We start from the raw sequence: 25,911 nt of genomic DNA on the forward strand, positions 1-25,911 counted from the left end.
AAAAGTGACGTGTTTTCAGAGAGGAAATCCTTAGAGACCACAGTAGAGCCAGCCATGGTTGAGGCAGTTCACTCCACGCGGGAAACCATTCTTATAGAACAAGTTCATTAGGGAAGTGCCCATTGTGTACACTGTGTGAGAAAAGATGCTTGTGTTCCACCTGCAACTAAAGCAGAGTTCTTCCGTTAAAACTGCGTGTTTAGGGAGAGGAAATGCTTACAGTCCTCGCTACAGCCTGCCTTGTTTGAGGCAGTTTGCTCCACGTGGGAAACCCTGCATATAGGAGTTCATTCGTGGAGGAGCTCAGACTGTACACAATGGGAGAAATGCTGCTTGTGTTCCACCTGCAACTAAAGCAGAGTTCTTCCGTTAAAACTGCGTGTTTAGGGAGAGGAAATGCTTACAGTCCTCGCTACATCCTGCCTTGTTTGAGGCAGTTCGCTCCACGTGGGAAACCCTGCATAGAGGAGTTCATTCGTGGAAGAGCCCAGAGAGTACACAGTGGGAGAAATGCTGCTTGTGTTCCACCTGCAACTAAAGCAGAGTTCTTCGGGTAAAACTGCGTGTTTTGAGCAAAGAAATGCTTACTGTACTTACTAGAGCCTGCCTTGGTTGAGGCAGTTTGCTGCACGAGGGACACCCTGCATATAGAAGATTCATTTGGGGAAGGGCCCTTTGTGTACAGTGTGGGTGAAATGCAGCTTGTGTTCCACCTGCAACTAAAACAGAGTTCTTCGGGTAAAAGTGCCGTGTTTTCACAGAGGAAATCCTTAGAGACCACAGTAGAGCCTGCCATGGTTGAGGCAGTTCACTCCACGCGGGAAACCATTCTTATAGAACAAGTTCATTAGGGAAGTGCCCATTGTGTACACTGTGGGAGAAAAGATGCTTGTGTTCCCCCTGCAACTAAAGCAGAGATCTTCCGTTAAAACTGCGTGTTTAGGGAGAGGAAATGCTTACAGTCCTCGCTACAGCCTGCCTTGTTTTAGGCAGTTCGCTCCACGTGGGAAACCCTGCATAGAGGAGTTCATTCGTGGAAGAGCCCAGAGAGTACACAGTGGGAGAAATGCTGCTTGTGTTCCACCTGCAACAAAAGCAAAGTTCTTTGGGTAATCTGCCGTGTTTGGAAGAGGAAATGCTTACAGTCCTCACTACAGCCTGCCGTGGTTGAGGCAGTTCGCTCCACAAGGGAAACCCTGCATATAGAAGTTCACTCGTGGAAGAGCCTACAGAGTACACAGTGGGATAAATGCTGCTTGTGTTCCACCTGCAACTAAAGCAGAGTTCTTTGGGTAAAACTGCGTGTTTTGGGAGAGGAAATGCTTACAGTCCTTACTAGTGCCTGCTTGGTTGTGGCAGTTCTCTGCAGGGGGGACACCCTGCATATAGAAGATTCATTTGGGGAATAGCCCTTTTTGTACAGTTTGGGTGAAATGCAGCTTGTGTTCCACCTGCAACTAAAGCAGAGTTCTTCGGGTAAAAGTGCCGTGTTTTCAGAGAGGAAATCCTTAGAGACCACAGTAGAGCCTGCCATGGTTGAGGCAGTTCGCTCCACGCGGGAAACCATTCTTATAGAACAAGTTCATTAGGGGAAGTGCCCATTGAGTTCACTGTGGGAGAAAAGATGCTTCTGTTCCACCTGAAACGAAAGCAGAGTTCTTCCGTTAAAACTGCGTGTTTAGGGAGAGGAAATGCTTACAGTCCTCGCTACAGCCTGCCTTGTTTGAGGCAGTTCGCTCCACGTGGGAAACCCTGCATATAGGAGTTCATTCGTGGAGGAGCTCAGAGAGTACACAATGGGAGAAATGCTGCTTGTGTTCCACCTGCTACTACGGCAGAGTTCTTTGGGTAAAACTGCCGTGGTTTGGAAGAGGAAATGCTTACAGTCCTCGCTACAGCCTTCCGTGGTTGAGGGCAGTTCGCACCATGAAGGAAAACCTGCATATAGAAGTTCATTCGTGGAAGAGCCCACAGAGTACACAGTGGGAGAAATGCTGCTCTTGGTCCACCTGCAACTAAAGCAGAGTTCTTCGGGTAAAACTGCGTGTTTGGGGCGAAGAAATGCTTACAGTACTTACTAGAGCCTGTCTTGGTTGAGGTAGTTCGGTTCACGAGGGACACCCTGCATATAGAAGTTTCATTTGGGGAAGGGCCCTTTGTGTACAGTGTGGATGAAATGCAGCTTGTGTTCCACCTGCAACTAAAACAGAGTTCTTCGGGTAAAAGTGACGTGTTTTCAGAGAGGAAATCCTTAGAGACCACAGTAGAGCCTGCCATGGTTGAGGCAGTTCACTCCACGCGGGAAACCATTCTTATAGAACAAGTTCATTAGGGAAGTGCCCATTGTGTACACTGTGGGAGAAAAGATGCTTGTGTTCCCCCTGCAACTAAAGCAGAGATCTTCCGTTAAAACTGCGTGTTTAGGGAGAGGAAATGCTTACAGTCCTCGCTACAGCCTGCCTTGTTTGAGGCAGTATGCTCCACGTGGGAAGCCCTGCATATAAGAGTTCATTCGTGGAGGAGCTCAGAGTGTACACAGTGGGAGAAATGCTGCTTGTGTTCCACCTGCCACAAAATCAAAGTTCTTTGGGTAATCTGCCGTGTTTTGAAGAGTAAGTGCTTACAGTCCTCACTACAGCCTGCCGTGGTTGAGGCAGTTCACTCCAGGTGGGAAACCCTGCATATAGATGTTCATTCGTGGAAGAGACCAAAGACTACACAGTGGGAGAAATGCTGCTTGTGTTCCACCTGCAACAAAAGCAGAGTTCTTCGGGTAAAACTGCGTGTTTTGGGCGAAGAAATGCTTACAGTACTTACTAGAGCCTGCCTTGGTTGAGGCAGTTCGCTGCACTAGGGACACCCTGCATATAGAAGATTCATTTGGGGAAAGGCCCTTTGTGTACAGTGTGGGTGAAATGCAGCTTGTGTTCCACCTGCCACTAAAGCAGAGTTCTTCACGTAAAAGTGCCGTGTTTTCACAGAGGAAATCCTTAGAGACCACAGTAGAGCCTGCCATGGTTGAGGCAGTTCGCTCCAAGCGGGACACCATTCTTATAGAACAAGTTCATTAGGGGAAGTGCCCATTGTGTACACTGTGGTAGAATACATGCTTGTGTTCCTCCTGCAACTAAAGCAGAGTTCTTCCGTTAAAACTCCGTGTTTAGGGAGAGGAAATGCTTACAGACCTCGCTACAGCCTTCCTTGTTTGAGGCAGTTCGCTCCACGTGGGAAACCCTGCATATAATAGTTCATTCGTGGAGGAGCTCAGAGAGTACACAGTGGGAGAAATGATGCTTGTGTTCCACCTGCTACTACAGCAGAGTTCTTTGGGTAAAACTGCCGTGGTTTAGAAGAGGAAATGTTTACAGTCCTCGCTACAGCCTGCCGTGGTTGAGGGCAGTTCGCACCACGTGGGAAAACCTGCATATAGAAGTTCATTCATGGAAGAGACCAAACAGTACACAGTGGGAGAAATGCTGCTTGTGGTCCAACTGCAACTAAAGCAGAGTTCTTTGGGTAAAACTGCGTGTTTTGGGCGAAGAAATGCTTACAGTACTTACTAGAGCCTGCCTTGGTTGAGGCAGTTTTCTACACGAGGCACACCCTGCATATAGAAGATTCATTTGGGGAAGGGCCCTTTTTGTACAGTGTGGGTGAAATGCAGCTTGTGTTCCACCTGCAACTAAAGGAGAGTTCTTCGGGTAAAAGTTCCGTGTTTTCAGAGAGGAAATCCTTAGAGACCACAGTAGAGCCTGCCATGGTTGAGGCAGTTCGCTCCACGCGGGAAACCATTCTTATAGAACAATTTCATTAGAGGAAGTGCCCATTGTGTTCACTGTGGGAGAAAAGATGCTTGTGTTCCACCAGAAACTAAAGCAGAGTTTTTCCGTTAAAACTGCGTGTTTAGGGAGAGGAAATGCTTACAGTCCTCGCTACAGCCTGCCTTGTTTGAGGCAGTTCGCTCCACGTGGGAAACCCTGCATATAGGAGTTCATTCGTGGAGGAGCTCAGAGAGTACACAATGGGAGAAATGCTGCTTGTGTTCCACCTGCTACTGCCGTGTTTTGGAAGAGGAAATGCTTACATTCCTCTCTACAGCCTGCTGTGGTTGAAGCAGTTCGCAATACGTGGGAAACCCTGCATATAGAAGTTCATTCATGGAAGAGACCAAAGAGTACACAGTGGGAGAAATGCTACTTGTGTTCTACCTGCAACTAAAGCAGAGTTCTTCGGGTAAAACTGCGTGCTTTCGGAGAGTAAATGCTTACAGTGCTTACCAGTGCCTGCCTTGGTTGTGGCAGTTCGCTGCAGGCAGGACACAGTGCATATAGAAGATTCATTTGGGGAAAGGCCATTTGTTTACAGTGTGGGTGAAATGCAGCTTGTGTTCCACCTGCCACTAAAGCAGAGTTCTTCGCGTAAAAGTGCCGTGTTTTCAGAGAGGAAATCCTTAGAGACCACAGTAGAGCCTGCCATGGTTGAGGCAATTCGCTCCATGCGGGAAACCATTCTTATAGAACAACTTCATTGGGGGAAGTGTCCATTGTGTACACTGTGGGAGAAATGCTGCTGGTGTTCCACCTGCAACTAAAGCAGAGTTCTTCCATTAAAACTGCGTGTTTAGGGAGAGGAAATGCTTACAGTCCTCGCTACAGCCTGCCTTGTTTGAGGCAGTTCGCTCCACGTGGGAAACCCTGCATATAGGAGTTCATTCGTGGAGGAGCTCAGAGAGTACACAGTGGGAGAAATGCTGCTTGTGTTCCACCTGCTACTACAGCAGAGTTCTTTGGGTAAAACTACCGTGATTTGGAAGAGAAAATGCTTACAGTCCTCGCTACAGCCTGCCGTGGTTGAGCGCAGTTCGCAGCACGTGGGAAAACTTGCATATAGAAGTTCATTCATGGAAGAGACCAAAGAGTACACAGTGGGAGAAATGCTGCTTGTGTTCCACCTGCAACTAAAGCAGAGTTCTTCGGGTAAAACTGCTTGTTTTGGGAGAGTAAATGCTTACAGTCCTTACAAGTGCGTGCCTTGGTTGTGGCAGTTCGCTGCAGGCAGGACACCTTGCAGATAGAAGATTCATTTGGGGAAGTGCCCTTGGTTTACAGTGTGGGTGAAACGCATCTTGTGTTCCACCTGCCACTAAAGCAGAGTTCTTCGCGTAACAGTGCCGTGTTTTCACAGAGGAAATCCTTAGAGACCGCAGTAGAGCCTGCCATGGTTGACGCAGTTCGTTCCAAGCGGGAAACCATTCTTATAGAACAAGTTCATTAGGGGACGTGCACATTGTGTACACTGTGGTAGAATACATGCTTGTGTTCCACCTGCAACTAAAGCAGAGTTCTTCCGTTAAAACTGTGTGTTTAGGGAGAGGAAATGCTTACAGTCCTCGCTACAGCCTGCCTTGTTTGAGGCGGTTCGCTCCACGTGGGAAACCCTGCATATAGGATTTCATTCGTGGAGGAGCTCAGAGAGTACACAGTGGGAGAAATGCTGCTTGTGTTCCACCTGCTACTACAGCAGAGTTCGTTGGGTAAAACTGCCGTGGTTTGGAAGAGGAAATGCTTACAGTCCTCGCTACAGCCTGCCATGGTTGAGGGCAATTCGTAACACGTGGGAAACCCTGCATATAAAAGTTCATTCCTGGAAGAGACCAAAGAGTACACAGTGGGAGAAATGCTGCTTGTGTTCCACCTGCAACTAAAGCAGAGTTCTTCGGGTAAAACTGCGTGTTTTGAGCGAAGAAATGCTTACTGTACTTACTAGAGCCTGCCTTGGTTGAGGCAGTTTGCTGCACGAGGGACACCCTGCATATAGAAGATTCATTTGGGGAAGGGCCCTTTGTGTACAGTGTGGGTGAAATGCAGCTTGTGTTCCACCTGCAACTAAAACAGTGTTCTTCGGGTAAAAGTACCGTGTTTTCAGAGAGGAAATCCTTAGAGACCACAGTAGAGCCTGCCATGGTTGAGGCACTTCGCTCCACGCGGGAAAACATACTTATAGAAGAAGTTCATTAGGGGAAGTGCCCATTGTGTACACTGTGGGTGAAAAGCTGCTTGTGTTCCACCTGCAACTAAAGCAGAGTTCTTCCATTAAAACTGCGTGTTTAGGGAGAGGAAATGCTTACAGTCCTCGCTACAGCCTGCCTTGTTTGAGGCAGTTCGCTCCACGTGGGAAACCCTGCATAGAGGAGTTCATTCGTGGAAGAGCCCAGAGAGTACACAGTGGGAGAAATGCTGCTTGTGTTCCACCTGCAACAAAAGCAAAGTTCTTTGGGTAATCTGCCGTGTTTGGAAGAGGAAATGCTTACAGTCCTCACTACAGCCTGCCGTGGTTGAGGCAGTTCGCTCCACAAGGGAAAACCTGCATATAGAAGTTCATTCGTGGAAGAGCCCACAGAGTACACAGTGGGAGAAATGCTGCTTGTGTTCCACCTGCAACTAAAGCAGAGTTCTTCGGGTAAAACTGCGTGTTTTGGGAGAGGAAATGCTTACAGTCCTTACTAGTGCCTGCCTTGGTTGTGGCAGTTCTCTGCAGGGGGGACACCCTGCATATAGAAGATTCATTTGGGGAAGAGCCCTTTTTGTACAGTTTGGGTGAAATGCAGCTTGTGTTCCACCTGCAACTAAAGCAGAGTTCTTCGGGTAAAAGTGCCGTGTTTTCACAGAGGAAATCCTTAGAGACCACAGTAGAGCCTGCCATGGTTGAGGCAGTTCGCTCCACGCGGGAAACCATTCTTATAGAACAAGTTCATTAGGGGAAGTGCCCATTGAGTTCACTGTGGGAGAAAAGATGCTTCTGTTCCACCTGAAACGAAAGCAGAGTTCTTCCGTTAAAACTGCGTGTTTAGGGAGAGGAAATGCTTACAGTCCTCGCTACAGCCTGCCTTGTTTGAGGCAGTTCGCTCCTCGTGGGAAACCCTGCATAAAGGAGTTCATTCGTGGAGGAGCTCAGAGAGTACACAATGGGAGAAATGCTGCTTGTGTTCCACCTGCTACTACGGCAGAGTTCTTTGGGTAAAACTGCCGTGGTTTGGAAGAGGAAATGCTTACAGTCCTCGCTACAGCCTGCCGTGGTTGAGGGCAGTTCACACCATGAAGGAAAACCTGCATATAGAAGTTCATTCGTGGAAGAGCCCACAGAGTACACAGTGGGAGAAATGCTGCTTGTGGTCCACCTGCAACTAAAGCAGAGTTCTTCGGGTAAAACTGCGTGTTTGGGGTGAAGAAATGCTTACAGTACTTACTAGAGCCTGTCTTGGTTGAGGTAGTTCGGTTCACGAGGGACACCCTGCATATAGAAGATTCATTTGGGGAAGGGCCCTTTGTGTACAGTGTGGATGAAATGCAGCTTGTGTTCCACCTGCAACTAAAACAGAGTTCTTCAGGTAAAAGTGACGTGTTTTCAGAGAGGAAATCCTTAGAGACCACAGTAGAGCCTGCCATGGTTGAGGCAGTTCACTCCCCGCGGGAAACCATTCTTATAGAACAAGTTCATTAGGGGAAGTGCCCATTGTGTACACTGTGGGAGAAAAGATGCTTGTGTTCCCCCTGCAACTAAAGCAGAGATCTTCCGTTAAAACTGCGTGTTTAGGGAGAGGAATTGCTTACAGTCCTCGCTACAGCCTGCCTTGTTTGAGGCAGTATGCTCCACGTGGGAAACCCTGCATATAAGAGTTCATTCGTGGAGGAGCTCAGAGTGTACACAGTGGGAGAAATGCTGCTTCTGTTCCACCTGCCACAAAATCAAAGTTCTTTGGGTAATCTGCCGTGTTTTGAAGAGTAAATGCTTACAGTCCTCACTACAGCCTGCCGTGGTTGAGGCAGTTCACTCCAGGTGGGAAACCCTGCATATAGATGTTCATTCGTGGAAGAGACCAAAGACTACACAGTGGGAGAAATGCTGCTTGTGTTCCACCTGCAACTAAAGCAGAGTTCTTCGGGTAAAACTGCGTGTTTTGTTCGAAGAAATGCTTACAGTACTTACTAGAGCCTGCCTTGGTTGAGGCAGTTCGCTGCACTAGGGACACCCTGCATATAGAAGATTCATTTGGTGAAAGACCCTTTGTGTACAGTGTGGGTGAAATGCAGCTTGTGTTCCACCTGCCACTAAAGCAGAGTTCTTCACGTAAAAGTGCCGTGTTTTCACAGAGGAAATCCTTAGAGACCACAGTAGAGCCTGCCATGGTTGAGGCAGTTCGCTCCAAGCGGGAAACCATTCTTATAGAACAAGTTCATTAGGGGAAGTGCCCATTGTGTACACTGTGGTAGAATACATGCTTGTGTTCCTCCTGCAACTAAAGCAGAGTTCTTCCGTTAAAACTGCGTGTTTAGGGAGAGGAAATGCTTACAGACCTCGCTACAGCCTTCCTTGTTTGAGGCAGTTCGCTCCACGTGGGAAACCCTGCATATAATAGTTCATTCGTGGAGGAGCTCAGAGAGTACACAATGGGAGAAATGCTGCTTGTGTTCCACCTGCTACTACAGCAGAGTTCTTTGGGTAAAACTGCTGTGGTTTAGAAGAGGAAATGTTTACAGTCCTCGCTACAGCCTGCCGTGGTTGAGGGCAGTTCGCACCACGTGGGAAAACCTGCATATAGAAGTTCATTCATGGAAGAGACCAAACAGTACACAGTGGGAGAAATGCTGCTTGTGGTCCAACTGCAACTAAAGCAGAGTTCTTTGGGTAAAACTGCGTGTTTTGAGCGAAGAAATGCTTACTGTACTTACTAGAGCCTGCCTTGGTTGAGGCAGTTTGCTGCACGAGGGACACCCTGCATATAGAAGATTCATTTGGGGAAGGGCCCTTTGTGTACAGTGTGGGTGAAATGCAGCTTGTGTTCCACCTGCAACTAAAACAGAGTTCTTCGGGTAAAAGTACCGTGTTTTCAGAGAGGAAATCCTTAGAGACCACAGTAGAGCCTGCCATGGTTGAGGCACTTCGCTCCACGCGGGAAAACGTACTTATAGAAGAAGTTCATTAGGGGAAGTGCCCATTGTGTACACTGTGGGTGAAAAGCTGCTTGTGTTCCACCTGCAACTAAAGCAGAGTTCTTCCATTAAAACTGCGTGTTTATGGAGAGGAAATGCTTACAGTCCTCGCTACAGCCTGCCTTGTTTGAGGCAGTTCGCTCCACGTGGGAAACCCTGCATAGAGGAGTTCATTCGTGGAAGAGCTCAGAGAGTACACAGTGGGAGAAATGCTGCTTGTGTTCCACCTGCAACAAAAGCAAAGTTCTTTGGGTAATCTGCCGTGTTTGGAAGAGGAAATGCTTACAGTCCTCACTACAGCCTGCCATGGTTGAGGCAGTTCGCTCCACAAGGGAAAACCTGCATATAGAACTTCATTCGTGGAAGAGCCCACAGAGTACACAGTGGGAGAAATGCTGCTTGTGTTCTACCTGCAACTAAAGCAGAGTTCTTCGGGTAAAACTGCGTGCTTTGGGAGAGTAAATGCTTACAGTGCTTACTAGTGCCTGCCTTGGTTGTGGCAGTTCGCTCCACGTGGGAAACCCTGCATATAGGAGTTCATTCGTGGAGGAGCTCAGAGAGTACACAGTGGGAGAAATGTTGGTTGTGTTCCACCTGCTACTACAGCAGAGTTCTTTGGGTAAAACTGCCATGGTTTGGAAGAGGAAATGCTTACAGTCCTCGCTACAGCCTCCGTGGTTGAGGGCAGTTCGCACCCCGTGGGAAATCCTGCATATAGAAGATCATTCGTGGAAGAGACCCATGAGTTCACAGTGGGTGAAATGCAGCTTGTGTTCCACCTCCCACTAAAGCAGAGTTCTTCTCGTAAAAGTGCCGTGTTTTCAGATTGGAAATCCTTAGAGACCACAGTAGAGCCTGCCATGGTTGAGGCAATTCGCTCCATGCGGGAAACCATTCTTATAGAACAACTTCATTAGGGGAAGTGTCCATTGTGTACACTGTGGGAGAAATGCTGCTTGTGTTCCACCTGCAACTAAAGCAGAGTTCTTCCATTAAAACTGCGTGTTTAGGGAGAGGAAATGCTTACAGTCCTCGCTACAGCCTGCCTTGTTTGAGGCAGTTCGCTGCACGTGGGAAACCCTGCATATAGGAGTTCATTCGTGGAGGAGCTCAGAGAGTACACAGTGGGAGAAATGCTGCTTCTGTTCCACCTGCTACTACAGCAGAGTTCTTTGGGTAAAACTACCGTGATTTGGAAGAGAAAATGCTTACAGTCCTCGCTACAGCCTGCCGTGGTTGAGGGCAGTTCGCAGCACGTGGGAAAACTTGCATATAGAAGTTCATTCGTGGAAGAGACCAAAGAGTACACAGTTGGAGAAATGCTGCTTGTGTTCCACCTGCAACTAAAGCAGAGTTCTTCGGGTAAAACTGCTTGTTTTGGGAGAGTAAATGCTTACAGTCCTTACTAGTGCATGCCTTGGTTGTGGCAGTTCGCTGCAGGCAGGACACCTTGCATATAGAAGATTCATTTGGGGAAGTGCCCTTGGTTTACAGTGTGGGTGAAATGCATCTTGTGTTCCACCTGCCACTAAAGCAGAGTTCTTCGCGTAACAGTGCCGTGTTTTCACAGAGGAAATCCTTAGAGACCGCAGTAGAGCCTGCCATGGTTGACGCAGTTCGTTCCAAGCGGGAAACCATTCTTATAGAACAAGTTCATTAGGGGATGTGCCCATTGTGTACACTGTGGTAGAATACATGCTTGTGTTCCACCTGCAACTAAAGCAGAGTTCTTCCGTTAAAACTGTGTGTTTAGGGAGAGGAAATGCTTACAGTCCTCGCTACAGCCTGCCTTGTTTGAGGCGGTTCGCTCCACGTGGGAAACCCTGCATATAGGAGTTCATTCGTGGAGGAGCTCAGAGAGTACACAGTGGGAGAAATGCTGCTTGTGTTCCACCTGCTACTACAGCAGAGTTCTTTGGGTAAAACTGCCGTGGTTTGGAAGAGGAAATGCTTACAGTCCTCGCTACAGCCTGCCATGGTTGAGGGCAATTTGCAACACGTGGGAAACCCTGCATATAGAAGTTAATTCCTGGAAGAGACCAAAGAGTACACAGTGGGAGAAATGCTGCTTGTGTTCCACCTGCAACTAAAGCAGAGTTCTTCGGGTAAAACTGCGTGTTTTGAGTGAAGAAATGCTTACTGTACTTACTAGAGCCTGCCTTGGTTGAGGCAGTTTGCTGCACGAGGGACACCCTGCATATAGAAGATTCATTTGGGGAAGGGCCCTTTGTGTACAGTGTGGGTGAAATGCAGCTTGTGTTCCACCTGCAACTAAAACAGAATTCTTCCCGTAAAAGTGCCGTGTTTTCAGAGAGGAAATCCTTAGAGACCACAGTAGAGCCTGCCATGGTTGAGGCACTTCGCTCCACGCGGGAAAACATACTTATATAAGAAGTTCATTAGGGGATGTGCCCATTGTGTACACTGTGGTAGAATACATGCTTGTGTTCCACCTGCCACTAAAGCAGAGTTCTTCACGTAAAAGTGCCGTGTTTTCACAGAGGAAATCCTTAGAGACCACAGTAGAGCCTGCCATGGTTGAGGCAGTTCGCTCCAAGCGGGAAACCATTCTTATAGAACAAGTTCATTAGGGGAAGTGCCCATTGTGTACACTGTGGTAGAATACATGCTTGTGTTCCTCCTGCAACTAAAGCAGAGTTCTTCCATTAAAACTGCGTGTTTAGGGAGAGGAAATGCTTACAGACCTCGCTACAGCCTTCCTTGTTTGAGGCAGTTCGCTCCACGTGGGAAACCCTGCATATAATAGTTCATTCGTGGAGGAGCTCAGAGAGTACACAGTGGGAGAAATGATGCTTGTGTTCCACCTGCTACTACAGCAGAGTTCTTTGGGTAAAACTGCCGTGGTTTAGAAGAGGAAATGTTTACAGTCCTCGCTACAGCCTGCCGTGGTTGAGGGCAGTTCGCACCACGTGGGAAAACCTGCATATAGAAGTTCATTCATGGAAGAGACCAAACAGTACACAGTGGGAGAAATGCTGCTTGTGGTCCAACTGCAACTAAAGCAGAGTTCTTTGGGTAAAACTGCGTGTTTTGGGCGAAGAAATGCTTACAGTACTTACTAGAGCCTGCCTTGGTTGAGGCAGTTTTCTACACGAGGCACACCCTGCATATAGAAGATTCATTTGGGGAAGGGCCCTTTTTGTACAGTGTGGGTGAAATGCAGCTTGTGTTCCACCTGCAACTAAAGGAGAGTTCTTCGGGTAAAAGTGCCGTGTTTTCAGAGAGGAAATCCTTAGAGACCACAGTAGAGCCTGCCATGGTTGAGGCAGTTCGCTCCACGCGGGAAACCATTCTTATAGAACAATTTCATTAGAGGAAGTGCCCATTGTGTTCACTGTGGGAGAAAAGATGCTTGTGTTCCACCAGAAACTAAAGCAGAGTTTTTCCGTTAAAACTGCGTGTTTAGGGAGAGGAAATGCTTACAGTCCTCGCTACAGCCTGCCTTGTTTGAGGCAGTTCGCTCCACGTGGGAAACCCTGCATATAGGAGTTCATTCGTGGAGGAGCTCAGAGAGTACACAATGGGAGAAATGCTGCTTGTGTTCCACCTGCTACTACAGCAGAGTTCTTTGGGTAAAACTGCCGTGTTTTGGAAGAGGAAATGCTTACATTCCTCTCTACAGCCTGCTGTGGTTGAAGCAGTTCGCAATACGTGGGAAACCCTGCATATAGAAGTTCATTCATGGAAGAGACCAAAGAGTACACAGTGGGAGAAATGCTACTTGTGTTCTACCTGCAACTAAAGCAGAGTTCTTCAGGTAAAACTGCGTGCTTTGGGCGAGTAAATGCTTACAGTGCTTACTAGTGCCTGCCTTGGTTGTGGCAGTTCGCTGCAGGCAGGACACCGTGCATATAGAAGATTCATTTGGGGAAAGGCCATTTGTTTACAGTGTGGGTGAAATGCAGCTTGTGTTCCACCTGCCACTAAAGCAGAGTTCTTCGCGTAAAAGTGCCATGTTTTCACAGATGAAATCCTTAGAGACCACAGTAGAGCCTGCCATGGTTGAGGCAGTTCGCTCCATGTGGGAAACCATTCTAATAGAACAAGTTCATTATGGGACGTGCCCATTGTGTACACTGTGGGAGAAGAGATGCTTGTGTTCCAACTGCAACTAAAGCAGAGTTCTTCTGTTAAAACTGCGTGTTTAGGGAGAGGAAATGCTTACAGTCCTCGCTACAGCCTGCCGTGGTTGAGCGCAGTTCGCACCACGAAGGAAAACCTGCATATAGAAGTTCATTCGTGGAAGAGACCAAAGAGTACACAGTGGGAGAAATGCTGCTTGTGTTTCACCTGCAACTAAAGCAGAGTTCTTCGGGTAAAACTGCGTGTTTGGCACGAAGAAATGCTTACAGTACGTACTAGAGCCTGCCTTGGTTGAGGCAGTTCGGTGCACGAGGGACACCCTGCATATAGAAGATTCATTTGGGGAAGGGCCCTTTGTGTACAGTGTGGGTGAAATGCAGCTTGTGTTCCACCTGCAAGTAAAACAGAGTGCTTTGGGTAAAAGTGACGTGTTTTCAGAGAGGAAATCCTTAGAGACCACAGTAGAGCCAGCCATGGTTGAGGCAGTTCACTCCACGCGGGAAACCATTCTTATAGAACAAGTTCATTAGGGAAGTGCCCATTGTGTACACTGTGTGAGAAAAGATGCTTGTGTTCCACCTGCAACTAAAGCAGAGTTCTTCCGTTAAAACTGCGTGTTTAGGGAGAGGAAATGCTTACAGTCCTCGCTACAGCCTGCCTTGTTTGAGGCAGTTTGCTCCACGTGGGAAACCCTGCATATAGGAGTTCATTCGTGGAGGAGCTCAGACTGTACACAATGGGAGAAATGCTGCTTGTGTTCCACCTGCAACTAAAGCAGAGTTCTTCCGTTAAAACTGCGTGTTTAGGGAGAGGAAATGCTTACAGTCCTCGCTACATCCTGCCTTGTTTGAGGCAGTTCGCTCCACGTGGGAAACCCTGCATAGAGGAGTTCATTCGTGGAAGAGCCCAGAGAGTACACAGTGGGAGAAATGCTGCTTGTGTTCCACCTGCAACAAAAGCAAAGTTCTTTGGGTAATCTGCCCTGTTTTGAAGAGGGAATGCTTACAGTACTCACAACAGCCTGCCGTGGTTGAGGCCGTTCGCTCCACATGGGAAACCCTGCATACAGAAGTTCATTCGTGGAAGAGCCCACAGAGTACACAGTGGAAGAAATGCTGCTTGTTTTCCACCTGCAACTAAAGCAGAGTTCTTTGGGTAAAACTGCCGTGTTTTGGAAGAGGAAATGCTTACAGTACCCGCTACAGCCTGCCGTGGTTGAGGCAGTTCACTCCACGTGGGAAACCCTGCATATAGATGTTCATTCGTGGAAGAGACCAAAGAGTACACAGTGGGAGAAATGTGCCTGTGTTCCACCTGCAACTAAAGCAGAGTTCTTCGGGTAAAACTGCGTGTTTTGGGAGAGTAAATGCGTACAGTCCTTACTACTGCCTGCCTTGGTTGTGGCAGTTCGCTGCAGGCAGGACACCTTGCATATAGAAGATTCATTTGAGGAAAGGTCCTTTGTTTACAGTGTGGGTGAAATGCAGCTTGTGTTCCACCTGCCACTAAAGCAGAGTTCTTCGGGTAAAAGTGCCGTGTTTTCACAGAGGAAATCCTTAGAGACCACAGTAGAGCCTGCCATGGTTGAGGCAGTTCGCTCCACGCGGGTAACCATTCTTATAGAACAAGTTCATTAGGGGAAGTGCCCATTGTGTACACTGTGGTAGAATACATGCTTGTGTTCCTCCTGCAACTAAAGCAGAGTTCTTCCGTTAAAACTGCGTGTTTAGGGAGAGGAAATGCTTACAGTCCTCGCTACAGCCTGCCTTGTTTGAGGCAGTTCGCTCCACGTGGGAAACCCTGCATATAGGAGTTCATTCATGGAGGAGCTCAGAGAGTACACAGTGGGAGAAATGCTGCTTGTGTTCCACCTGCTACTACAGCAGAGTTCTTTCGGTAAAACTGCCGTGGTTTGGAAGCGGAAATGCTTACAGTCCTCGCTACAGCCTGCCATGGTTGAGGGCAATTCGCAACACGTGGGAAACTCTGCATATAGAACTTCATTCCTGGAAGAGACCAAAGAGTACACTGTGGGAGAAATGCTGCTTGTGTTCCACCTGCAACTAAAGCAGAGTTCTTCGGGTAAAACTGCGTGTTTTGAGCAAAGAAATGCTTACTGTACTTACTAGAGCCTGCCTTGGTTGAGGCAGTTTGCTGCACGAGGGACACCCTGCATATAGAAGATTCATTTGGGGAAGGGCCCTTTGTGTACAGTGTGGGTGAAATGCAGCTTGTGTTCCACCTGCAACTAAAACAGAGTTCTTCGGGTAAAAGTGCCGTGTTTTCACAGAGGAAATCCTTAGAGACCACAGTAGAGCCTGCCATGGTTGAGGCAGTTCACTCCACGCGGGAAACCATTCTTATAGAACAAGTTCATTAGGGAAGTGCCCATTGTGTACACTGTGGGAGAAAAGATGCTTGTGTTCCCCCTGCAACTAAAGCAGAGATCTTCCGTTAAAACTGCGTGTTTAGGGAGAGGAAATGCTTACAGTCCTCGCTACAGCCTGCCTTGTTTTAGGCAGTTCGCTCCACGTGGGAAACCCTGCATAGAGGAGTTCATTCGTGGAAGAGCCCAGAGAGTACACAGTGGGAGAAATGCTGCTTGTGTTCCACCTGCAACAAAAGCAAAGTTCTTTGGGTAATCTGCCGTGTTTGGAAGAGGAAATGCTTACAGTCCTCACTACAGCCTGCCGTGGTTGAGGCAGTTCGCTCCACAAGGGAAACCCTGCATATAGAAGTTCATTCGTGGAAGAGCCTACAGAGTACACAGTGGGAGAAATGCTGCTTGTGTTCCACCTGCAACTAAAGCAGAGTTCTTTGGGTAAAACTGCGTGTTTTGGGAGAGGAAATGCTTACAGTCCTTACTAGTGCCTGCTTGGTTGTGGCAGTTCTCTGCAGGGGGGACACCCTGCATATAGAAGATTCATTTGGGGAATAGCCCTTTTTGTACAGTTTGGGTGAAATGCAGCTTGTGTTCCACCTGCAACTAAAGCAGAGTTCTTCGGGTAAAAGTGCCGTGTTTTCAGAGAGGAAATCCTTAGAGACCACAGTAGAGCCTGCCATGGTTGAGGCAGTTCGCTCCACGCGGGAAACCATTCTTATAGAACAAGTTCATTAGGGGAAGTGCCCATTGAGTTCACTGTGGGAGAAAAGATGCTTCTGTTCCACCTGAAACGAAAGCAGAGTTCTTCCGTTAAAACTGCGTGTTTAGGGAGAGGAAATGCTTACAGTCCTCGCTACAGCCTGCCTTGTTTGAGGCAGTTCGCTCCACGTGGGAAACCCTGCATATAGGAGTTCATTCGTGGAGGAGCTCAGAGAGTACACAATGGGAGAAATGCTGCTTGTGTTCCACCTGCTACTACGGCAGAGTTCTTTGGGTAAAACTGCCGTGGTTTGGAAGAGGAAATGCTTACAGTCCTCGCTACAGCCTTCCGTGGTTGAGGGCAGTTCGCACCATGAAGGAAAACCTGCATATAGAAGTTCATTCGTGGAAGAGCCCACAGAGTACACAGTGGGAGAAATGCTGCTCTTGGTCCACCTGCAACTAAAGCAGAGTTCTTCGGGTAAAACTGCGTGTTTGGGGCGAAGAAATGCTTACAGTACTTACTAGAGCCTGTCTTGGTTGAGGTAGTTCGGTTCACGAGGGACACCCTGCATATAGAAGTTTCATTTGGGGAAGGGCCCTTTGTGTACAGTGTGGATGAAATGCAGCTTGTGTTCCACCTGCAACTAAAACAGAGTTCTTCGGGTAAAAGTGACGTGTTTTCAGAGAGGAAATCCTTAGAGACCACAGTAGAGCCTGCCATGGTTGAGGCAGTTCACTCCACGCGGGAAACCATTCTTATAGAACAAGTTCATTAGGGAAGTGCCCATTGTGTACACTGTGGGAGAAAAGATGCTTGTGTTCCCCCTGCAACTAAAGCAGAGATCTTCCGTTAAAACTGCGTGTTTAGGGAGAGGAAATGCTTACAGTCCTCGCTACAGCCTGCCTTGTTTGAGGCAGTATGCTCCACGTGGGAAGCCCTGCATATAAGAGTTCATTCGTGGAGGAGCTCAGAGTGTACACAGTGGGAGAAATGCTGCTTGTGTTCCACCTGCCACAAAATCAAAGTTCTTTGGGTAATCTGCCGTGTTTTGAAGAGTAAGTGCTTACAGTCCTCACTACAGCCTGCCGTGGTTGAGGCAGTTCACTCCAGGTGGGAAACCCTGCATATAGATGTTCATTCGTGGAAGAGACCAAAGACTACACAGTGGGAGAAATGCTGCTTGTGTTCCACCTGCAACAAAAGCAGAGTTCTTCGGGTAAAACTGCGTGTTTTGGGCGAAGAAATGCTTACAGTACTTACTAGAGCCTGCCTTGGTTGAGGCAGTTCGCTGCACTAGGGACACCCTGCATATAGAAGATTCATTTGGGGAAAGGCCCTTTGTGTACAGTGTGGGTGAAATGCAGCTTGTGTTCCACCTGCCACTAAAGCAGAGTTCTTCACGTAAAAGTGCCGTGTTTTCACAGAGGAAATCCTTAGAGACCACAGTAGAGCCTGCCATGGTTGAGGCAGTTCGCTCCAAGCGGGACACCATTCTTATAGAACAAGTTCATTAGGGGAAGTGCCCATTGTGTACACTGTGGTAGAATACATGCTTGTGTTCCTCCTGCAACTAAAGCAGAGTTCTTCCGTTAAAACTCCGTGTTTAGGGAGAGGAAATGCTTACAGACCTCGCTACAGCCTTCCTTGTTTGAGGCAGTTCGCTCCACGTGGGAAACCCTGCATATAATAGTTCATTCGTGGAGGAGCTCAGAGAGTACACAGTGGGAGAAATGATGCTTGTGTTCCACCTGCTACTACAGCAGAGTTCTTTGGGTAAAACTGCCGTGGTTTAGAAGAGGAAATGTTTACAGTCCTCGCTACAGCCTGCCGTGGTTGAGGGCAGTTCGCACCACGTGGGAAAACCTGCATATAGAAGTTCATTCATGGAAGAGACCAAACAGTACACAGTGGGAGAAATGCTGCTTGTGGTCCAACTGCAACTAAAGCAGAGTTCTTTGGGTAAAACTGCGTGTTTTGGGCGAAGAAATGCTTACAGTACTTACTAGAGCCTGCCTTGGTTGAGGCAGTTTTCTACACGAGGCACACCCTGCATATAGAAGATTCATTTGGGGAAGGGCCCTTTTTGTACAGTGTGGGTGAAATGCAGCTTGTGTTCCACCTGCAACTAAAGGAGAGTTCTTCGGGTAAAAGTTCCGTGTTTTCAGAGAGGAAATCCTTAGAGACCACAGTAGAGCCTGCCATGGTTGAGGCAGTTCGCTCCACGCGGGAAACCATTCTTATAGAACAATTTCATTAGAGGAAGTGCCCATTGTGTTCACTGTGGGAGAAAAGATGCTTGTGTTCCACCAGAAACTAAAGCAGAGTTTTTCCGTTAAAACTGCGTGTTTAGGGAGAGGAAATGCTTACAGTCCTCGCTACAGCCTGCCTTGTTTGAGGCAGTTCGCTCCACGTGGGAAACCCTGCATATAGGAGTTCATTCGTGGAGGAGCTCAGAGAGTACACAATGGGAGAAATGCTGCTTGTGTTCCACCTGCTACTGCCGTGTTTTGGAAGAGGAAATGCTTACATTCCTCTCTACAGCCTGCTGTGGTTGAAGCAGTTCGCAATACGTGGGAAACCCTGCATATAGAAGTTCATTCATGGAAGAGACCAAAGAGTACACAGTGGGAGAAATGCTACTTGTGTTCTACCTGCAACTAAAGCAGAGTTCTTCGGGTAAAACTGCGTGCTTTCGGAGAGTAAATGCTTACAGTGCTTACCAGTGCCTGCCTTGGTTGTGGCAGTTCGCTGCAGGCAGGACACAGTGCATATAGAAGATTCATTTGGGGAAAGGCCATTTGTTTACAGTGTGGGTGAAATGCAGCTTGTGTTCCACCTGCCACTAAAGCAGAGTTCTTCGCGTAAAAGTGCCGTGTTTTCAGAGAGGAAATCCTTAGAGACCACAGTAGAGCCTGCCATGGTTGAGGCAATTCGCTCCATGCGGGAAACCATTCTTATAGAACAACTTCATTGGGGGAAGTGTCCATTGTGTACACTGTGGGAGAAATGCTGCTGGTGTTCCACCTGCAACTAAAGCAGAGTTCTTCCATTAAAACTGCGTGTTTAGGGAGAGGAAATGCTTACAGTCCTCGCTACAGCCTGCCTTGTTTGAGGCAGTTCGCTCCACGTGGGAAACCCTGCATATAGGAGTTCATTCGTGGAGGAGCTCAGAGAGTACACAGTGGGAGAAATGCTGCTTGTGTTCCACCTGCTACTACAGCAGAGTTCTTTGGGTAAAACTACCGTGATTTGGAAGAGAAAATGCTTACAGTCCTCGCTACAGCCTGCCGTGGTTGAGCGCAGTTCGCAGCACGTGGGAAAACTTGCATATAGAAGTTCATTCATGGAAGAGACCAAAGAGTACACAGTGGGAGAAATGCTGCTTGTGTTCCACCTGCAACTAAAGCAGAGTTCTTCGGGTAAAACTGCTTGTTTTGGGAGAGTAAATGCTTACAGTCCTTACAAGTGCGTGCCTTGGTTGTGGCAGTTCGCTGCAGGCAGGACACCTTGCAGATAGAAGATTCATTTGGGGAAGTGCCCTTGGTTTACAGTGTGGGTGAAACGCATCTTGTGTTCCACCTGCCACTAAAGCAGAGTTCTTCGCGTAACAGTGCCGTGTTTTCACAGAGGAAATCCTTAGAGACCGCAGTAGAGCCTGCCATGGTTGACGCAGTTCGTTCCAAGCGGGAAACCATTCTTATAGAACAAGTTCATTAGGGGACGTGCACATTGTGTACACTGTGGTAGAATACATGCTTGTGTTCCACCTGCAACTAAAGCAGAGTTCTTCCGTTAAAACTGTGTGTTTAGGGAGAGGAAATGCTTACAGTCCTCGCTACAGCCTGCCTTGTTTGAGGCGGTTCGCTCCACGTGGGAAACCCTGCATATAGGATTTCATTCGTGGAGGAGCTCAGAGAGTACACAGTGGGAGAAATGCTGCTTGTGTTCCACCTGCTACTACAGCAGAGTTCGTTGGGTAAAACTGCCGTGGTTTGGAAGAGGAAATGCTTACAGTCCTCGCTACAGCCTGCCATGGTTGAGGGCAATTCGTAACACGTGGGAAACCCTGCATATAAAAGTTCATTCCTGGAAGAGACCAAAGAGTACACAGTGGGAGAAATGCTGCTTGTGTTCCACCTGCAACTAAAGCAGAGTTCTTCGGGTAAAACTGCGTGTTTTGAGCGAAGAAATGCTTACTGTACTTACTAGAGCCTGCCTTGGTTGAGGCAGTTTGCTGCACGAGGGACACCCTGCATATAGAAGATTCATTTGGGGAAGGGCCCTTTGTGTACAGTGTGGGTGAAATGCAGCTTGTGTTCCACCTGCAACTAAAACAGTGTTCTTCGGGTAAAAGTACCGTGTTTTCAGAGAGGAAATCCTTAGAGACCACAGTAGAGCCTGCCATGGTTGAGGCACTTCGCTCCACGCGGGAAAACATACTTATAGAAGAAGTTCATTAGGGGAAGTGCCCATTGTGTACACTGTGGGTGAAAAGCTGCTTGTGTTCCACCTGCAACTAAAGCAGAGTTCTTCCATTAAAACTGCGTGTTTAGGGAGAGGAAATGCTTACAGTCCTCGCTACAGCCTGCCTTGTTTGAGGCAGTTCGCTCCACGTGGGAAACCCTGCATAGAGGAGTTCATTCGTGGAAGAGCCCAGAGAGTACACAGTGGGAGAAATGCTGCTTGTGTTCCACCTGCAACAAAAGCAAAGTTCTTTGGGTAATCTGCCGTGTTTGGAAGAGGAAATGCTTACAGTCCTCACTACAGCCTGCCGTGGTTGAGGCAGTTCGCTCCACAAGGGAAAACCTGCATATAGAAGTTCATTCGTGGAAGAGCCCACAGAGTACACAGTGGGAGAAATGCTGCTTGTGTTCCACCTGCAACTAAAGCAGAGTTCTTCGGGTAAAACTGCGTGTTTTGGGAGAGGAAATGCTTACAGTCCTTACTAGTGCCTGCCTTGGTTGTGGCAGTTCTCTGCAGGGGGGACACCCTGCATATAGAAGATTCATTTGGGGAAGAGCCCTTTTTGTACAGTTTGGGTGAAATGCAGCTTGTGTTCCACCTGCAACTAAAGCAGAGTTCTTCGGGTAAAAGTGCCGTGTTTTCACAGAGGAAATCCTTAGAGACCACAGTAGAGCCTGCCATGGTTGAGGCAGTTCGCTCCACGCGGGAAACCATTCTTATAGAACAAGTTCATTAGGGGAAGTGCCCATTGAGTTCACTGTGGGAGAAAAGATGCTTCTGTTCCACCTGAAACGAAAGCAGAGTTCTTCCGTTAAAACTGCGTGTTTAGGGAGAGGAAATGCTTACAGTCCTCGCTACAGCCTGCCTTGTTTGAGGCAGTTCGCTCCTCGTGGGAAACCCTGCATAAAGGAGTTCATTCGTGGAGGAGCTCAGAGAGTACACAATGGGAGAAATGCTGCTTGTGTTCCACCTGCTACTACGGCAGAGTTCTTTGGGTAAAACTGCCGTGGTTTGGAAGAGGAAATGCTTACAGTCCTCGCTACAGCCTGCCGTGGTTGAGGGCAGTTCACACCATGAAGGAAAACCTGCATATAGAAGTTCATTCGTGGAAGAGCCCACAGAGTACACAGTGGGAGAAATGCTGCTTGTGGTCCACCTGCAACTAAAGCAGAGTTCTTCGGGTAAAACTGCGTGTTTGGGGCGAAGAAATGCTTACAGTACTTACTAGAGCCTGTCTTGGTTGAGGTAGTTCGGTTCACGAGGGACACCCTGCATATAGAAGATTCATTTGGGGAAGGGCCCTTTGTGTACAGTGTGGATGAAATGCAGCTTGTGTTCCACCTGCAACTAAAACAGAGTTCTTCAGGTAAAAGTGACGTGTTTTCAGAGAGGAAATCCTTAGAGACCACAGTAGAGCCTGCCATGGTTGAGGCAGTTCACTCCACGCGGGAAACCATTCTTATAGAACAAGTTCATTAGGGGAAGTGCCCATTGTGTACACTGTGGGAGAAAAGATGCTTGTGTTCCCCCTGCAACTAAAGCAGAGATCTTCCGTTAAAACTGCGTGTTTAGGGAGAGGAATTGCTTACAGTCCTCGCTACAGCCTGCCTTGTTTGAGGCAGTATGCTCCACGTGGGAAACCCTGCATATAAGAGTTCATTCGTGGAGGAGCTCAGAGTGTACACAGTGGGAGAAATGCTGCTTGTGTTCCACCTGCCACAAAATCAAAGTTCTTTGGGTAATCTGCCGTGTTTTGAAGAGTAAATGCTTACAGTCCTCACTACAGCCTGCCGTGGTTGAGGCAGTTCACTCCAGGTGGGAAACCCTGCATATAGATGTTCATTCGTGGAAGAGACCAAAGACTACACAGTGGGAGAAATGCTGCTTGTGTTCCACCTGCAACTAAAGCAGAGTTCTTCGGGTAAAACTGCGTGTTTTGTTCGAAGAAATGCTTACAGTACTTACTAGAGCCTGCCTTGGTTGAGGCAGTTCGCTGCACTAGGGACACCCTGCATATAGAAGATTCATTTGGTGAAAGACCCTTTGTGTACAGTGTGGGTGAAATGCAGCTTGTGTTCCACCTGCCACTAAAGCAGAGTTCTTCACGTAAAAGTGCCGTGTTTTCACAGAGGAAATCCTTAGAGACCACAGTAGAGCCTGCCATGGTTGAGGCAGTTCGCTCCAAGCGGGAAACCATTCTTATAGAACAAGTTCATTAGGGGAAGTGCCCATTGTGTACACTGTGGTAGAATACATGCTTGTGTTCCTCCTGCAACTAAAGCAGAGTTCTTCCGTTAAAACTGCGTGTTTAGGGAGAGGAAATGCTTACAGACCTCGCTACAGCCTTCCTTGTTTGAGGCAGTTCGCTCCACGTGGGAAACCCTGCATATAATAGTTCATTCGTGGAGGAGCTCAGAGAGTACACAATGGGAGAAATGCTGCTTGTGTTCCACCTGCTACTACAGCAGAGTTCTTTGGGTAAAACTGCTGTGGTTTAGAAGAGGAAATGTTTACAGTCCTCGCTACAGCCTGCCGTGGTTGAGGGCAGTTCGCACCACGTGGGAAAACCTGCATATAGAAGTTCATTCATGGAAGAGACCAAACAGTACACAGTGGGAGAAATGCTGCTTGTGGTCCAACTGCAACTAAAGCAGAGTTCTTTGGGTAAAACTGCGTGTTTTGAGCGAAGAAATGCTTACTGTACTTACTAGAGCCTGCCTTGGTTGAGGCAGTTTGCTGCACGAGGGACACCCTGCATATAGAAGATTCATTTGGGGAAGGGCCCTTTGTGTACAGTGTGGGTGAAATGCAGCTTGTGTTCCACCTGCAACTAAAACAGAGTTCTTCGGGTAAAAGTACCGTGTTTTCAGAGAGGAAATCCTTAGAGACCACAGTAGAGCCTGCCATGGTTGAGGCACTTCGCTCCACGCGGGAAAACGTACTTATAGAAGAAGTTCATTAGGGGAAGTGCCCATTGTGTACACTGTGGGTGAAAAGCTGCTTGTGTTCCACCTGCAACTAAAGCAGAGTTCTTCCATTAAAACTGCGTGTTTATGGAGAGGAAATGCTTACAGTCCTCGCTACAGCCTGCCTTGTTTGAGGCAGTTCGCTCCACGTGGGAAACCCTGCATAGAGGAGTTCATTCGTGGAAGAGCTCAGAGAGTACACAGTGGGAGAAATGCTGCTTGTGTTCCACCTGCAACAAAAGCAAAGTTCTTTGGGTAATCTGCCGTGTTTGGAAGAGGAAATGCTTACAGTCCTCACTACAGCCTGCCATGGTTGAGGCAGTTCGCTCCACAAGGGAAAACCTGCATATAGAACTTCATTCGTGGAAGAGCCCACAGAGTACACAGTGGGAGAAATGCTGCTTGTGTTCTACCTGCAACTAAAGCAGAGTTCTTCGGGTAAAACTGCGTGCTTTGGGAGAGTAAATGCTTACAGTGCTTACTAGTGCCTGCCTTGGTTGTGGCAGTTCGCTCCACGTGGGAAACCCTGCATATAGGAGTTCATTCGTGGAGGAGCTCAGAGAGTACACAGTGGGAGAAATGTTGGTTGTGTTCCACCTGCTACTACAGCAGAGTTCTTTGGGTAAAACTGCCATGGTTTGGAACAGGAAATGCTTACAGTCCTCGCTACAGCCTCCGTGGTTGAGGGCAGTTCGCACCCCGTGGGAAATCCTGCATATAGAAGATCATTCGTGGAAGAGACCCATGAGTTCACAGTGGGTGAAATGCAGCTTGTGTTCCACCTCCCACTAAAGCAGAGTTCTTCTCGTAAAAGTGCCGTGTTTTCAGATTGGAAATCCTTAGAGACCACAGTAGAGCCTGCCATGGTTGAGGCAATTCGCTCCATGCGGGAAACCATTCTTATAGAACAACTTCATTAGGGGAAGTGTCCATTGTGTACACTGTGGGAGAAATGCTGCTTGTGTTCCACCTGCAACTAAAGCAGAGTTCTTCCATTAAAACTGCGTGTTTAGGGAGAGGAAATGCTTACAGTCCTCGCTACAGCCTGCCTTGTTTGAGGCAGTTCGCTGCACGTGGGAAACCCTGCATATAGGAGTTCATTCGTGGAGGAGCTCAGAGAGTACACAGTGGGAGAAATGCTGCTTGTATTCCACCTGCTACTACAGCAGAGTTCTTTGGGTAAAACTGCCGTGTTTTGGAAGAGGAAATGCTTACATTCCTCTCTACAGCCTGCTGTGGTTGAAGCAGTTCGCAATATGTGGGAAACCCTGCATATAGAAGTTCATTCATGGAAGAGACCAAAGAGTACACAGTGGGAGAAATGCTGCTTGTTTTCCACCTGCAACTAAAGCAGAGTTCTTTGGGTAAAACTGCCGTGTTTTGGAAGAGGAAATGCTTACAGTCCTCGCTACAGCCTGCCGTGGTTGAGGGCAGTTCGCACCACGAAGGAAAACCTGCATATAGAAGTTCATTCGTGGAAGAGACCAAAGAGTACACAGTGGGAGAAATGCTGCTTATGTTCCACCTGCAACTAAAGCAGAGTTCTTCGGGTAAAACTGCGAGTTTGGGGCGAAGAAATGCTTACAGTACTTACTAGAGCCTGCCTTGGTTGAGGCAGTTCGGTGCACGAGGGACACCCTGCATATAGAAGATTCATTTGGGGAAGGGCCCTTTGTGTACAGTGTGGGTGAAATGCAGCTTGTGTTCCACCTGCCACTAAAGCAGAGTTCTTCGCGTAAAAGTGCCGTGTTGTCACAGAGGAAATCCTTAGAGACGAGAGTAGAGCCTGCAATGGTTGAGGCATTTCGCTCCACGCGGGAAACCATTCTTATAGAACAAGTTTATTAGGGGACGTGCCCATTGTGTACACCGTGGGAGAATAGATGCTTGTGTTCCAACTGCAACTAAAGCAGAGTTCTTCGGGTAAAACTGCGTGTTTTGGGAGAGGAATTGCTTACAGTCCTTATTAGTGCCTGCCTTGGTTGTGGCAGTTCGCTGCAGGCGGGACACCATGCATATAGAAGATTCATTTGAGGAAGGGCCCTTGGTGTACAGTGTGGGTGAAATGGAGCTTGTGTTCCACTGCAACTAAAGCAGAGTTCTTCAGGTAAAAGTGCCGTGTTTTCAGAGAGGAATCCTTAGAGACCACAGTAGAGCCTGCCATGGTTGACGCAATTCGCTCCAAGCGGGAAACCATTCTTATAGAACAAGTTCATTAGGGGAAGTGCCCATTGTGTACACTGTGGGAGAAAAGGTGCTTGTGTTCCACCTGCAACCAGAGCAGAGTTCTTCCATTAAAAC

The sequence above is a fragment of the Mesoplodon densirostris genome, chromosome 19 (assembly GCF_025265405.1).
Source record: "Mesoplodon densirostris isolate mMesDen1 chromosome 19, mMesDen1 primary haplotype, whole genome shotgun sequence".
NCBI classification, from domain to species: Eukaryota; Metazoa; Chordata; class Mammalia; order Artiodactyla; family Ziphiidae; genus Mesoplodon; species Mesoplodon densirostris.